Below are 12,822 nucleotides of genomic sequence, written 5' to 3' on the forward strand. Positions count from 1 at the left end.
ACAGTGAGTAAGGGACAGGCAGGGCTAGGTAGGGAGAGGTAGCTAGGGGGCCACCGGATCAGGCTCAGACATTCCAAACTTGCAGAGGTGATAGGAAGCCAGAGATAAGGAAACAGATCAGCCAGTCCCAGGTGTCAAGGTGGGGTCTTGTTATAACATCTACTTGTGACCAACAAAAAAATTCCTGGACCCTAGGAATTCCCTAGAAAAGGAATGAGCCATTAAAGGTGTTACCACTAATCCTTACTCAATGGTGTTATCAGGAGAGATATTAAAAGGGTTTATTGTTTCCTGGTTAGCTTTCAATAAAAGACCAACTCTAAAATCCCCCAGTGGCAATCGAGTCTGGACCCCCCTCACTCCTGAGAGCTTTCTCTGTATCCTCACTTAATAAAACTCAATCACTTTATTCGCCCTCCTATGTCTGCAAGATCCTTTCTTGGACTCCATGAGACAAGAACCTTGCTCTCTCACTTCAACAGGTTGGGCTGCAGGGGGTTGAGGGGTCCAGGGCTGGGGCCAGTGCAAACAAGAACATTTTGCAATGGGTGTGCTTTCACAGTTGGGGCAGCACCCAAAGCGGCAGTTTAGGGCTTAGGCAAGTGAGTCAGAGCCTGGAGAGCCAGCCGACCAGGGATGAAGTGGGTATCGGGGATGCTGAGAGTGGCACAGTCCCTGAGCCTGGGTGATGGGTGAAGAGATGGTGACCCCTGCAAGCAGAGATCCCAAGACAGAGCCTAATCTCAAGGAAGAGGCTGTTTCTCATAGCGCTGTGTGAGAGGGGCAAGATCTGCTCCCAGATCCTCACAGGCTCCCAGGTGGAAGGTGGGATATGTACCTGCTATTTGTGTTTGTTTTTTAAATTCACCATGGCTTCTAGTATAGTGTTAAACACACAGGAAATTTTTAAGAAATATGTATGGAAATGCAGCCGAAGTCACATTGGGGCAGTTTCTGCCTTCTAAAGGCCTCTGGGCCTCCTAAGAATTTTTACAATTCACCTTTTGCAAAGAGGAGCTGAAGGCCACTGACTGAAGCTAAGTGATGGCAGCCAGATCTTACTGGTTACCCCTGGTACCAAGGAGCAAGAATTACCAATTGGAGAGTATAGACCTTCTCATGAAGCTACTGCTTCTTGTACCTGCTGGCTGGGGTGAAATGCCTCAGACACAGCACAGCTAGTAGCTAGGAGTCGTTGAAGCAACAATACAATCTCGAGATGAATGGAGAAATCTGGTTTCAGAAAGTGGATTATCAGTTCATTTCATTTCTTCTTTAGCATCTCATGCAACCCTAGAGCCTCTTCACCTGGCATGCCAAGATCTCCCCATAATGCCCTCTACATGACTTGCTGCCTCTCTCCCCAGGCTTCTCCCTCCTTTTCTCCTGTTTTCTCATGTACATGGAGCCTGTATGAATACAGAGAGAACCACATAAACCCTTCTAGGCCTTTCCTCATCTTTTTCCCCTGATGCCTGGGCAATAGTTGAATTGAGAAAGCCTATGAGTTGAAGTGTAGGCTTGAGGTCTTGGGGCCATGTCACAGAGGGACAGGGGCTTGGAAGATCCCCCTGCAGAAGCACACATGTCTATTGCCCTGTGTTTAATGAGCAGCTACCATGTACCAGGCACTGCACATTGGGGATCCAATCACAGAGTGGTGGGGGCGAGTCAAATCTTACCAAGGGTCACAAAAGTTTATACATAAAATAATAGTTTGATTTTATCTCCCCAGGGAAGTCTTTTGCCTGAAACTGAGCTAAGTAGTCTTCCTCTAGTCCTGGGATCCCTTTTGTGACACCTCTCATAGCATCTATTCTGCTATATTATAACAGCCTCTTTATCCATCTGCCAAAATAGACTGTGAGCTCCTGACTCATTATTGGCAGTGGCTGCAGACTTTCTTTGCAGGAGAGGCTAATGGATAATACTCTGGAGCGAGGGGAAGAGAACTTAGCTCTTGGGAGAGACCTCAGTTTTTTCATCTGTAAAACAGGCATAACAGTTACGCTGGCCTGACCACTAAATGAGAAGAAGTAGGTGAAGTGCTTGATGCAATGCCCGGCACCATACAGACCACGCTCCAGAAATGGTGCTGTTATCTGTTGCTTCCTCCTCAGTTACACCAGGAAGAGTTTATGGTTTATCCAAATATTTTCTTTCTCAAGCATCCAAATAACTTCATCTCTAGGATAATGGGGAGCGGGATTTGATATTCCTCGTTGAAGCAAAAGATCAAAGGCAACAAATAAGAGACTAGGGATGGGAAAGAATGCTTACTTAATATGCATATTAGCATCAAGAAAGGATGTTGATAAAAATGTGGGAGAAAGGAAAAGCAGTTTGAGGTTCCTCAAAATGTTGAACATAAAATAACCATATAATTCAGCAATTTGCTCCTAGGTAGTACCCCAAATAACTGAAAACAGGTATTCAAACAAGTCCTTGTACATGCTTATTCACGATAGCCAAAAGACAGAAACAACCCGAATGTTTCTCAACAGATGAACAGATAAACAAACTATGATGTATACACACAATGGAATATTATTCAGCCATGAAAAGCACCAACACACACTACAATGTGGATGAACCTGGAAAACATTATGTTAAGTGAAAGAAGCTGGATACAAAAGGCCACATACTGTAGGATTTCATTTCTAAGATACCTAGAATGGATAAACATATAGAGACAGGGTGCAGATTTGTGGTTGCGAGGGGCTGGGAAGAGGGAGAAATAGGGAGTAACTGTTTAATGGGCATGAGGGTTTATTTCAGAATGATGAAAATGTTTTGAAACTAAATAGAGGTAATGGTTGCACAATATTACAAGTGTACTAAGTGCCACTGGATTATTCACTTTAACATGGCTAAATCTGGGGTGTCTAGGTGGCTCAGTAGATTAGGTGTCTGGCTCTTCATTTCAGCTCAGGTAATGATCTTAGGGTCTTGAGATCAGTGCTCAGCGTAGAGCCTGCTTAAGACTCTCCCTCTCCCTCTGCCCATCCATCCTTTGCATGCTCTCTCTCTCTCTCTCTCTCAAAAAAAAAAAAAATTAAGTTTATGTAATCTGAATTTCACCTTCAAAAAAATGTGGGAAGAGATAATGCAAAATTTCTTGAAAACTAATAGTGTAAATGAGAAAAATGGTATGGTTCCTATTAGTGATTATTTAAAAAGTATAAAATGGAATTGATTATTCTTTTACCATGTATTTATTAATTCATTATAACACCAAATGTTGAATGACCACACATTTCAATGGTTTTAAGTGTTTGTTATTGAAGGAATAATATTTTTAAAACCACCGAAAACTTATACCTGGAAAATGACAGTCAGGAACATCAGATCTCCTTCCCCATGTGGCACATGCTCTGTGACTGTGTCCCTTTCCCTTATCCCAGACGGGGGGGGGGGGGGGGGGGGGGGAGATGCGGTGTCTCTGTCTGGAAGTGAGATATTCTTTCCACAGCCTGCTGTGAAAGTCTGTACCATCCATCCATTGAAAACACAGTAAAAAATCAGCTTTTCGGGGCATCTGGGTGGCTCAGTCGTTGAGTGTCTGCCTTTGGCTCAGGTTGTGATCCCAGGGTCATGGGATTGAGTCCCATATCAGGTTCCCCGAGGGGAGCCTGCTTCTCCCTCTGCCTATGTCTCTGCCTCTCTCTGTGTCTCTCATGAATAAATAAAGAAAATCTTTTTAAAAAATCAGCTTTTCCTCAGAGGGGCCGATAATATCCTCGTGCAAATCTGCCAAGAGCATGGTAGTTGGACATCACCAAGTATCCGAAGGCACTCGGCACATCATTGTCTTTTTTCTGAACCGGAGAAGGTGTGGTGCCCAATATCCAGCAGGGCAGGAACTGAGTTTCTAATTTGGAAAGCAGGAGAGCTCTGAGCAGGTCATGTCTGGATGGTATGGTGTGCAAATGTGCTCCCCTCTCCCAGAGGAAGTTTCATTATGTCATCGTGTGGGTCACCCATGTAATGAGCCTGGAGGTTTTAATCTAGACCACTGCTCTGCTGTGCTAGCAATTGCTTCTCAGCAGATTGTGAGCCTGGTGTGGGAGGGAAAGTTTCAGGTCAGGAGTGGAAGGCAGAGAAAAAGGGGAGAGTGCACACCTCAGTCATTTACAAGAAACGGGCTTGACAGATGGGATAAGTGTGCAGGGCTGGCCATGAAAGTGGTACATTCCCTTCCAGCATTGCTACTTTTCAGTCACATGACATTGAACAAACAACTGTGATGTGCTCAGAAAGCAACCTGGAGGGTGGTGGTGGTGGTGGTGGGGTGGCAATGGGCAGCATGGCCGTCAAACTGCATGCCTCAAATTCTTAGCACCGCTCTTCAATAAATGGCTATTGAGGGCCTAGCACGCACACTAAAGATTTGAGGGAACCAACAAAGGTTGGATAAACATTTGTTCTCTCCCAGTCCCAAATCATCAGGAAGGTCACTTTGCCCTATGCTAGTTCCTGGGTGATTGTAGGCCACTGTGCACGGGTGGCCTGATGGAGCCCTGGGGCTAGGGCCAGGGCTTTTACAGCAGAGGGGCTTCTGAAAGCCCATAATCTGTCCCACCCATAGAGCTGCAGAAGATTCTGGGATTAGAAACCATGACCAGAAGGACAGAGACTCAGGATCTCACTTGGGTTGGGGAGAGAAAAGCAAGCTCCTGACTTGCATTGAAGCATTCCCTCCCTCTGCTTATGGGGCCATGGTCCCATGTCATGTGGGTTAAGACACAGTAGGTCCACTGGGTGCCATTCTGTGCCCATAACACTATAGCTAATGGAACTTCACAATTTCCACTGCTTCTTTCACTGAACTTCACCCTCAGCCTCTGCACCCATCTCTAAATGTCTGTACCTTCTCAGGACAATTTTTTCCCTCTCTTCTGCCAATTTTATTTTATGACTTCCTTGGAAAACTAAAGAAGTTGCTGATGGGCTTTCCTTAAGCCTATCCAGCTTGAAAGCTGGAGTGTATTTGAGGAGAATAAAAGCCAACTGAAAAACATCCTAAGGGGAAGAAATTGTTGACAGTTAAAGAGCAAAGGCAAGTCTGCAATGGCTTACAAACACAATCTTCAATTTTGACCAAAAAATACAGCAAATGATTAGGTTTTCTTTCATTTCTTAGCAGTAAACTTCATAGAGCCGCTCACTTACGACCGTGGGAGCAAGTCTCTTGCCAGGGGCTGGGATTTGGTTTGGACACAGCCATGGCCTCTTGGGAGTTGCCCTGAGAAAGAAATCTGGTGTTTGTGTGAGGTTCGTTTTGGAACCCAGCTCCTTGGAGGCCTGCTCACGTCCCCAGGTGGTGCTCTGCTCAGATGGCTCGGGCCAATGTGGGCAGAGAAGTCAGAAACCTGAGCCAGTCTGTGGCCCTGGGGATTGCCCTTCAAAGAATTGGCTGTTGATTTTCCTCTTGCTGCATGGAGAGGGGAAAAGTCTACCTGTCACTGTTTTCTCTCTCTGATAATGCCTGTGATGAGTCTCATGAGCGCCCCCTATTCACCTGCAGCCTTTCTCATGGAATGGCAAAGTGTGAATCAGGATTTGATGTTTAATGCTGACTTGTCCCCTGGTCTTGAAACCACCTTCATGACAAGTTTCATAAAACACTAAAGGGTTTTGGTTAATTACAGCATACAGTGCTGTCATCTCCCATTTTGAGGAGTTATTTAGGAATTTTTATTTTTTGAAGAGTTTATTTGAGAGAGAGAGACAGAGAGAGACAGAGAGAGACAGAGAAGAGCCAGTGGAAGAGGGAAGAAGAGGAAGGGAGACGGAGGAGGAGGGAGGGAGAGGGAGAGGGAAAGGGAGAGAATCTCAAGCAGACTCTGTACTGAGCACAGAACTTGACCTGGGGCCCAATCTCACAACCCTGAGATCATGACCTGAGCTGAAACCAAGAGTCAGATGCTAAACCGAATGAATCACCCAGATGTCCCGGTATTTGGGAACTTTTGGGAAGTTTAAGGACAGAAGGAGGAAACAGAAGGGATGAGTATGGTATGGAGGTTGCCTTGAAGAGGACACCTGTCTTCTCCTTCTCTGGGATATGTGCTCCTGGTTTTCTCTGGAGGCCACTCAGGGATGCACTCATTTTGCACCTTTGCCAGCATCTGAGTGCCTGTGTGTGTCCTCCTATAAGCAGCACAGAAGGTCCGGGTGATAGAAACTCTAAAGAATGTCCACTATTCCTGAATGGAGAGAGACAGAGCTTGGGTTCTGGTCCGTCCCTTACTCAGCTGTTGAGCCAGGGACACACTTTACCTCCCTGAACATTAGTTTGCTCATCTGTGAAGTGAGGGGTGGAGCTGGCTCATTTCTAAGTGTTTTTCCATTTGAAATCTTTGAGCCTGTGGTTATTTCCTTTCGCACATCAACAGCCAGCCCTTATCAGATGTCTGTTTAATCAAAAGTTTGGGTATCGGCATAAAATTTGAGCTCCACAGGGGTTACACTATGTCAGGCTTCCTTGGTTGGGACAGAAGAAGACTACAGATATACTCAAGCCATCAACTGATGCTCAGATTCAGGGCCAGTGCTGTTTTAACCAGCACCTTGGTGATGACTAGGTAAAAAAGCATCCTCTCTGAGTGGACTCCGGGCAACTGGAGTGGATCCATGGCCTGACAAGTGGAATACTGGCTGCTTTCAGCCACAAACTCCCAGAAGTCCTTGTGTTGTGCAAGACCTGCATACATATTAGGAGAGCATTCACTTCTTTGGGCTCTGACTACTGTAGGTAAAGAGTAAAAGGGGAAGTGGCCAGAATAGGTGCATACCATTGATATGACGGAAGGAGACTTTTATAATTGCTGCCTTAAAATATTTCATACAGTTAAAAAGCTACAAATCCATACCTAAGATACTTCCCAGATCCTACATGTACACAGTCTGAGTTGGTAGCTTCAAGAGGGAAGATTAATAGTAAGAATAAAACAGCTTATGTTTTTATAGAAACTTACAATTTATATAGCACATCAAATGTATTTTTTTTTCAATTTGGTTCTAACTATTGCCCTGGTGAGTAATGATTATCTCCATTTGACATGTAAGGGAGATGAAGCTAAGAGATTCAAAGACTTGTCCAAGGGCAGCTAATAAGTGGTCAAGGCAAGAATTAAACCCATGTGTGTCTAGTTCCAGGTTCAAAGTTCTTTCCTTTCCACACTGGGCCACATAATTTCCTGATCTGGTCCATGGCAGCTAGACCTAAGGTACTCTTTTCTAAGGGTTTAGGATTAGTCTGAGAAACGCATCCTTCTTGTTTAACAGGTACAACCACTAGACTTGGGGTATGAGTTCTCAAAAGGTTTTGTCAGATCTAACAGTTGAACTAAAGTATTCATTTCTCATATGGTGAAATAATTCCTGGGGATTCACTTGTTTGGTTAAAGGCATCTGTACTACCTGTGTGCCATTAGCACAGGATTCTGTCCAATATTTTAAGTATCACCCTCAAGGCATCCTAGGAAGGCCTTGGAAGTCTAGAGAGAGTCACCAGGGAGTCCCCATATGGTATGAAAATAATATCTCTAGGCCAATCAGTATTGGCCGAATCCAAGATTCTTCGGTGTTATCACAGTCTCACTAATAGTCTTATTAACAGGTTCCCTTAGCCACCTTCAACGCTGCCTTCATGTATACCATTTGGGATAGTTAAATTGGAGCTGCCTCCATCTCTCTTTGAACTCCAGACCTGAACACACACTACCTACCATGTCTGTCCACCTGGGCATCTCCTGGCACATCTAATCTAAATATGTGTAAAGTGTTAATTGATGTCTTTACCCACAATTCACTTCAAAGCCCACTGCTCCTTTAGTTCATATGATTTCCATTCTGGACATCGCAGTGTATGCCCCCATCCCCAGCTCCACACCTTATAATCATCCGCTGTTCCACTCGCTCACTCCTCCCTTACTGCATTCACTTGGTCAGGAGATATCCTTTGTCTCTACTTCCTAAACACCACTAACATCCATTCCCTTTCCTTTATTCCCACTGTCATGATCTTGGTTGAGGCCCTTCTTATCTCTGCTTTCCACCTCTCCAAGCCAGCTTCCAATTGGCCATTAGTTCTCTCTCCAAACACAAATCTGACTACACTCTTTCTCTGCTTAAACACCAAGGATGACCTCCTTAGTCTAGGACTGCTCCCCCCCATTACTTGCAGTTCTCCCGCTGTGTCCTTGATTTTGCATATACTCTTTCCTCTGCCTGAAATACCCTTTCCCTGATCGTTTCCTAATCATTTCCAACACCTTGCTCATCCATCACTTCTGCAGTGTTGACTTCCAAATAATTCCTGGGAGAGTTGTTTATCACTTTCTCCTTTGGATCATTTCAGTGTCCCATAGCTACTGCAACTATAATGTGTATTATTTTTTAAAAAGATTTATTTCTTTATTTTAAAGGGAGGCAGGCAGAGAGGGTCCTAGAGCAGACTCTCCACTGAGCATGGAGCCCAGAGTGGGATTCTATCCCAGGACCCTGAGATCATGACCTGAGCCGAAATCAGGAGCCTGCCCCTAAACCGACTGAAGTACCCAGGTGCCCCAACTATAATGTGTATTATTCTGAACTATAGTTTGTTTCTGCATCTTGTGTTGTTCACCAGATTGTGGGTACACAAAAGCAGAAACTATCTCATTATCTTTGGATTCCAAGGACCTGGCATGCTGCCTGGCACACAGTAGGTACAGTAACTACTGTATAAATTGATGAAGTCAGTAACTTAGCGGGTTGAGTGTTTATTATTCACTTGAGTTTAGTATTCAGAGAAAAGGGCAGCAGTCATTCTCTCTTTATTCTACAGACTAAATATTGACAAAGTATGGAGATTGGAGAAACATTTGTTTTGTCCTGCATTTCTTTCCTAGATTGTATCTCGGGTGGGAATGGGGAGCCAGAATTTCAGAGGAAATGAAGGACTCAATCAGATTTCCCTGCACAGCTGCCTTGCTAGCCCAGCACTGGACAAAGCAAAGGGACATCAGAGGAGGAGGTTGATGGAAGACCCTTACTAAATTCTTTGGGTAGAACTTGATGGACGACACATCAATGGCACTTTTCAGACCTGTTCCTTATAACTCAAGGCTCTCCCATTATTCATCCGGACTTCAAAATGAGAGAGTTCCTTAAAGTTAGCTTCAGATTCTTACAAGCTTTAGCTGAGTGAATGAAATGCAACAGCTTTGAAGGAAGGCACTTCTCAAGTGTACTATCCTTCCCTTTCCTCATTCAACAGAATCCGTGGAGCAGTCCTGCAAGGTATCGAGCATGCTGGCTGCCAGCATTCTCTGTGAAATTAGGGCAGTGCTCCTCTGGGTTGGTTTCCCTTTCGGTTAGGCGGGACAAGTGTTCCTACTAGCTAACGTATATGGTTTAACTCGATTATTACACAATGTATTCTGGGAAGCTCTTAAAAATACTAGGGCCACAGGTCTTTTTGTGTCCTCAACCTTCATGGTTGAGCTGGGGGGCTGGGGGTGGGGCCATTTAGAGGCTCAAAGAAATTAGGAAGCAATCTGTGTCACAGCGAATCCCTCGGAGGCTCAGAGACTAGCAGACAGGTTCCCATTCCACCTCTGGCTCCCGGCCATATTTTCGTTTTGGCTGGCTTCTTAGCCCCGTTGAAAATTTGGCTTCACTTAGAGTAATTAAGAAACATCTAGGACTGAGATGCCTTTTTTCACAGCGGGTCTCAGGCCTTGACTCTTCCAGCAGAACGTCCCACTGTCCCAAAGCTCCTACCGGCAGCTTTGTCGACTGGGCTCCGAGAGCACCCCACCCCAGCTCCCCCACCCCCAACGCATGTGGGCTCAGCCCAGAAGCAGATGTCAGCCTGCTGAGAATCCTTGCAAAGCAGGGAAACCCACCAGAACCAAAGTTGGGAAGGGCCAAGAGGCTATTTAGAAACGGTCCTTAAATCTCACTTCTCTCTGGGGCTGGTCAATCCTTCTAAAGAACGAAGTGAGCTGGAAGTTCCCTTCTGAACTAGAGGGCAACTTACACACACACACACACACACACACACACAGGCGCGCGCGCGGCTTAAGCGTGTAGGAGAACACGCACACAGCTTAACATGTATTAACACGCACCTTAAGATCTTGCTCACACGCGCACACGTCGCCTTGAGACTCACCTTTCCAGGCCAGCGGGAGGCTTCCTGCGGGCGCGGTGGCGCAGGGGGCTCCCGCGCGAGGCCAGGCGGACGGAGGCGGGTCCCGGGGGCGGGGGTGAGGTCAAGGTCTCCGCGCCGAGGCCCGCCCCCACCCCGCGCGCGGAGCCAGGTGCCGGCTGGAGGGCTCGGCGGGGGCTCACCCGGGGCTCGGCGGGGGCTCAGCGGGGGCTCAGCGGGGGCTCACCGGGGGCTCGGCGGGGGCTCGGCTGGGGCTCAGCGGGCGCCGCGTACCTGCCGCTCGCCTGCAGGAGGGCACCCTCTGCGCTCTCGGCCCTCCCGCCGGCCGACGCCTCGCATTTTTGAGGTTTCACTCCAACTCCGTCCTGCCCCTGATGTCAGAGACACAACTTCCTGAATCAGACTCGCCCTCTCCGCCGCCGCCCGGCTCGGCCCCAGCTCCCCTCCCGGGCGCGCAGACCGCGGGCGCCCTTGGACTCCGCCACCCGGCCTGACCCGCCCCCGCGGATGCCCCGTCGGGGACAGAACACGCCCCCCGCGGTACCCGGCGCTCCCCCCCCACCGCGTCGGGCTGCCCCCCCCCCCCCCGCAATTCCACAGCCGCCCGAAGTTCCGGGGACCTGGCACAACTCGGAGGGAAGCTGGCTTAGGTGAAGACCGCCCAGGGTTGCCTAAGAGAGCAGCTTCTTGGAAGGCGGGTGGGAGGCAGCCGGGAGCGAGGCCTGGGGCACACGGGGGAAGGCTCCAGAGCCTTATCTGGACAACAAAACAGCCAGCCGCCCTGGCTCCCCGCTGGGTGCCTAGGGGGGTGCACGCAGCCTTTGTGCGGTTCCCTGAGGCTTGGAGGAAAACCCCTCCACCGCGGGGAGCTGTCAGAGCAGAGGTGGAGGGGGAAACTGCCTGCAGAAAGTTCTCCGAGGTTCTTCTCTGTCATCCCCACTTGCCCTCCACTCACTTTTTATTCTGATTTCTGTGGGTCCGGTTTCGGGCACCTGGAACTCTAGAAAAATGAAAGGGCCCTGTGCCAGTGTTGGGTGCAGGACTCCAGACAGGAAGCTTCTGATGACCCACGGCAGGGAGCTTGTTCAGTGTCTCCAAGGTGACTGGGGGCAGAGGAGGGGAGGGGAGTGTGATGCCAGGACTTAGCCCTGGAGGGGCCTCCTCAGAGTCATCTGGGCAATCCTTTCCAGCCTGGGATGCTGCCTTTTTGACCTCAATAGCCAGGTGCCCAGGGACCAGGTGCCAGGTGTCAGGTGCCGAGCCGGGGCTCACCCTCCTCTGCGTGTGGGGATTAAAATGACTGTTGCAGTCAACTATTTCCACTGAGAAACAAGAGATCCCTTTCTGTTAGTGCGGGAGAAACCAAATGGCCCGGAGTTGAAAGGCCAAAGAGAAAAACCCAGCTCTTCAGTCAGAAATGCCAAGAATGTAAGGAAAGAAAAAAAATTTTTTTTTCTTCCAATGGAGGGAGATTGGATGAGACTCTTTTCCTAGAAGTCCAGGTGGGATAAACTCAGTTTGGATCTGAACAACAAGGGAGAAAGCAGGTTCTAGAAGCAAGTAGGCTAACGAGTAGTCCCAGCAGAAATGGGAAGATTGGGCTTGCAAGGTTGCTTGGACGTGTCCAAACTGAAGGGCTTCCCTCAGTGGATACATTTACCACGCTGGTCGAAAGCTCCATCTGTAATCATACTTTGAGCCTGCAACTGTCAGCCAGAATAGACTCAGAGGGCATTGAGGAAGCCAGGCAGGGATGGCAGGGTGGCTGGCAGCGAGGCCTTGAATGCCAGCCAAAGGATTGGGAATGGATATTTCCTTCTATCTTAAGGAAGGACCCAAGATACCACACCATGTGCTTTATACAGATCATTGAATCACAACACATTTATGAGATGTAGTATTCTCCCCGTTTTATGAGGAAACTGGTTCAGAGAAGTGAACAACTTCCTCAGAGTCATAGAACTAATAATCCAGATTTGAGTTCCAGTGTTTCCGAATCCCCGGTTCCTCCTTTTACTACTATACCATTAAGTGGAGGAGGAAATCACCTTCTGGAAAGGAATTCCATGCTTGAACAAGGGTAATGTTCAGGTCTGCCATGAGTCCTAGTGAGGGGAGCCTGCAGAAAATACTTTTCTCGAAATCTAGAGCAACACTGTGGAATGGCTATGGCCTAAGAGACATTTATTTAGGGTTGCCTTTAAGAGGAAACAGGAAGAAACCAAACCAGAGGAATGGAGACCACTGACTTGAGCTGAGGGCTTCATGGACATGGTTTTACATGGTAGAAAGAAAATCAGAGTCCTGTCCATGAGGTGGTATCACTGTGATGTCTCAGTTAAGCAAGGAAAACCAATAGCTTAAAAAAAAAAAGAAAGAAAGAAAAGAAGAAAGAAAGAAAGAAAGAAAGAAAGAAAGAAAGAAAGAAAGAAAGAAAACCAACGGCTTTTGTGGCACAGAAATCAGTGACTCATGGGTGAGCAAGATGGTGGATTGGTTCATCCTTGGTAGCCAAGGTTGCAAGGTCTGTTGAGGGGTTAACACTACTAGGAAGATGCAATTACAGCACAAGAAAATGAGTGGGCATCTGGCCAGATGTTCTCATCTTGGCTGGATGATGCATCCCTTACTAAAAAGCAGGTTAGAACACCCACCTACTA

The 12,822-nt window shown here is 47.4% G+C and overlaps 1 protein-coding gene across 4 annotated transcripts in view; it reads right to left on the reverse strand.

The window, feature by feature from the left end:
- KIAA0040 (KIAA0040 ortholog) overlaps positions 1-11,141 on the reverse strand; it is a 37,346-nt gene extending 26,205 nt beyond the window's left edge. Inside the window, exon 1 of one of the 4 annotated variants that reach the window (XM_072830720.1) lies at positions 11,118-11,141. The gene's annotated coding sequence lies outside the window, so the exon portion shown is untranslated. Of the gene's footprint in view, positions 1-10,121; positions 10,343-10,435; positions 10,634-11,117 lie in introns of those variants that run through there. The other 3 variants (XM_072830719.1, XM_072830717.1, XM_072830718.1) reach the window with 3 other exon arrangements.
- Positions 11,142-12,822: the final 1,681 nt, after the last annotated feature.

This window comes from Canis lupus, chromosome 6 (assembly GCF_048164855.1).
Source record: "Canis lupus baileyi chromosome 6, mCanLup2.hap1, whole genome shotgun sequence".
NCBI classification, from domain to species: Eukaryota; Metazoa; Chordata; class Mammalia; order Carnivora; family Canidae; genus Canis; species Canis lupus.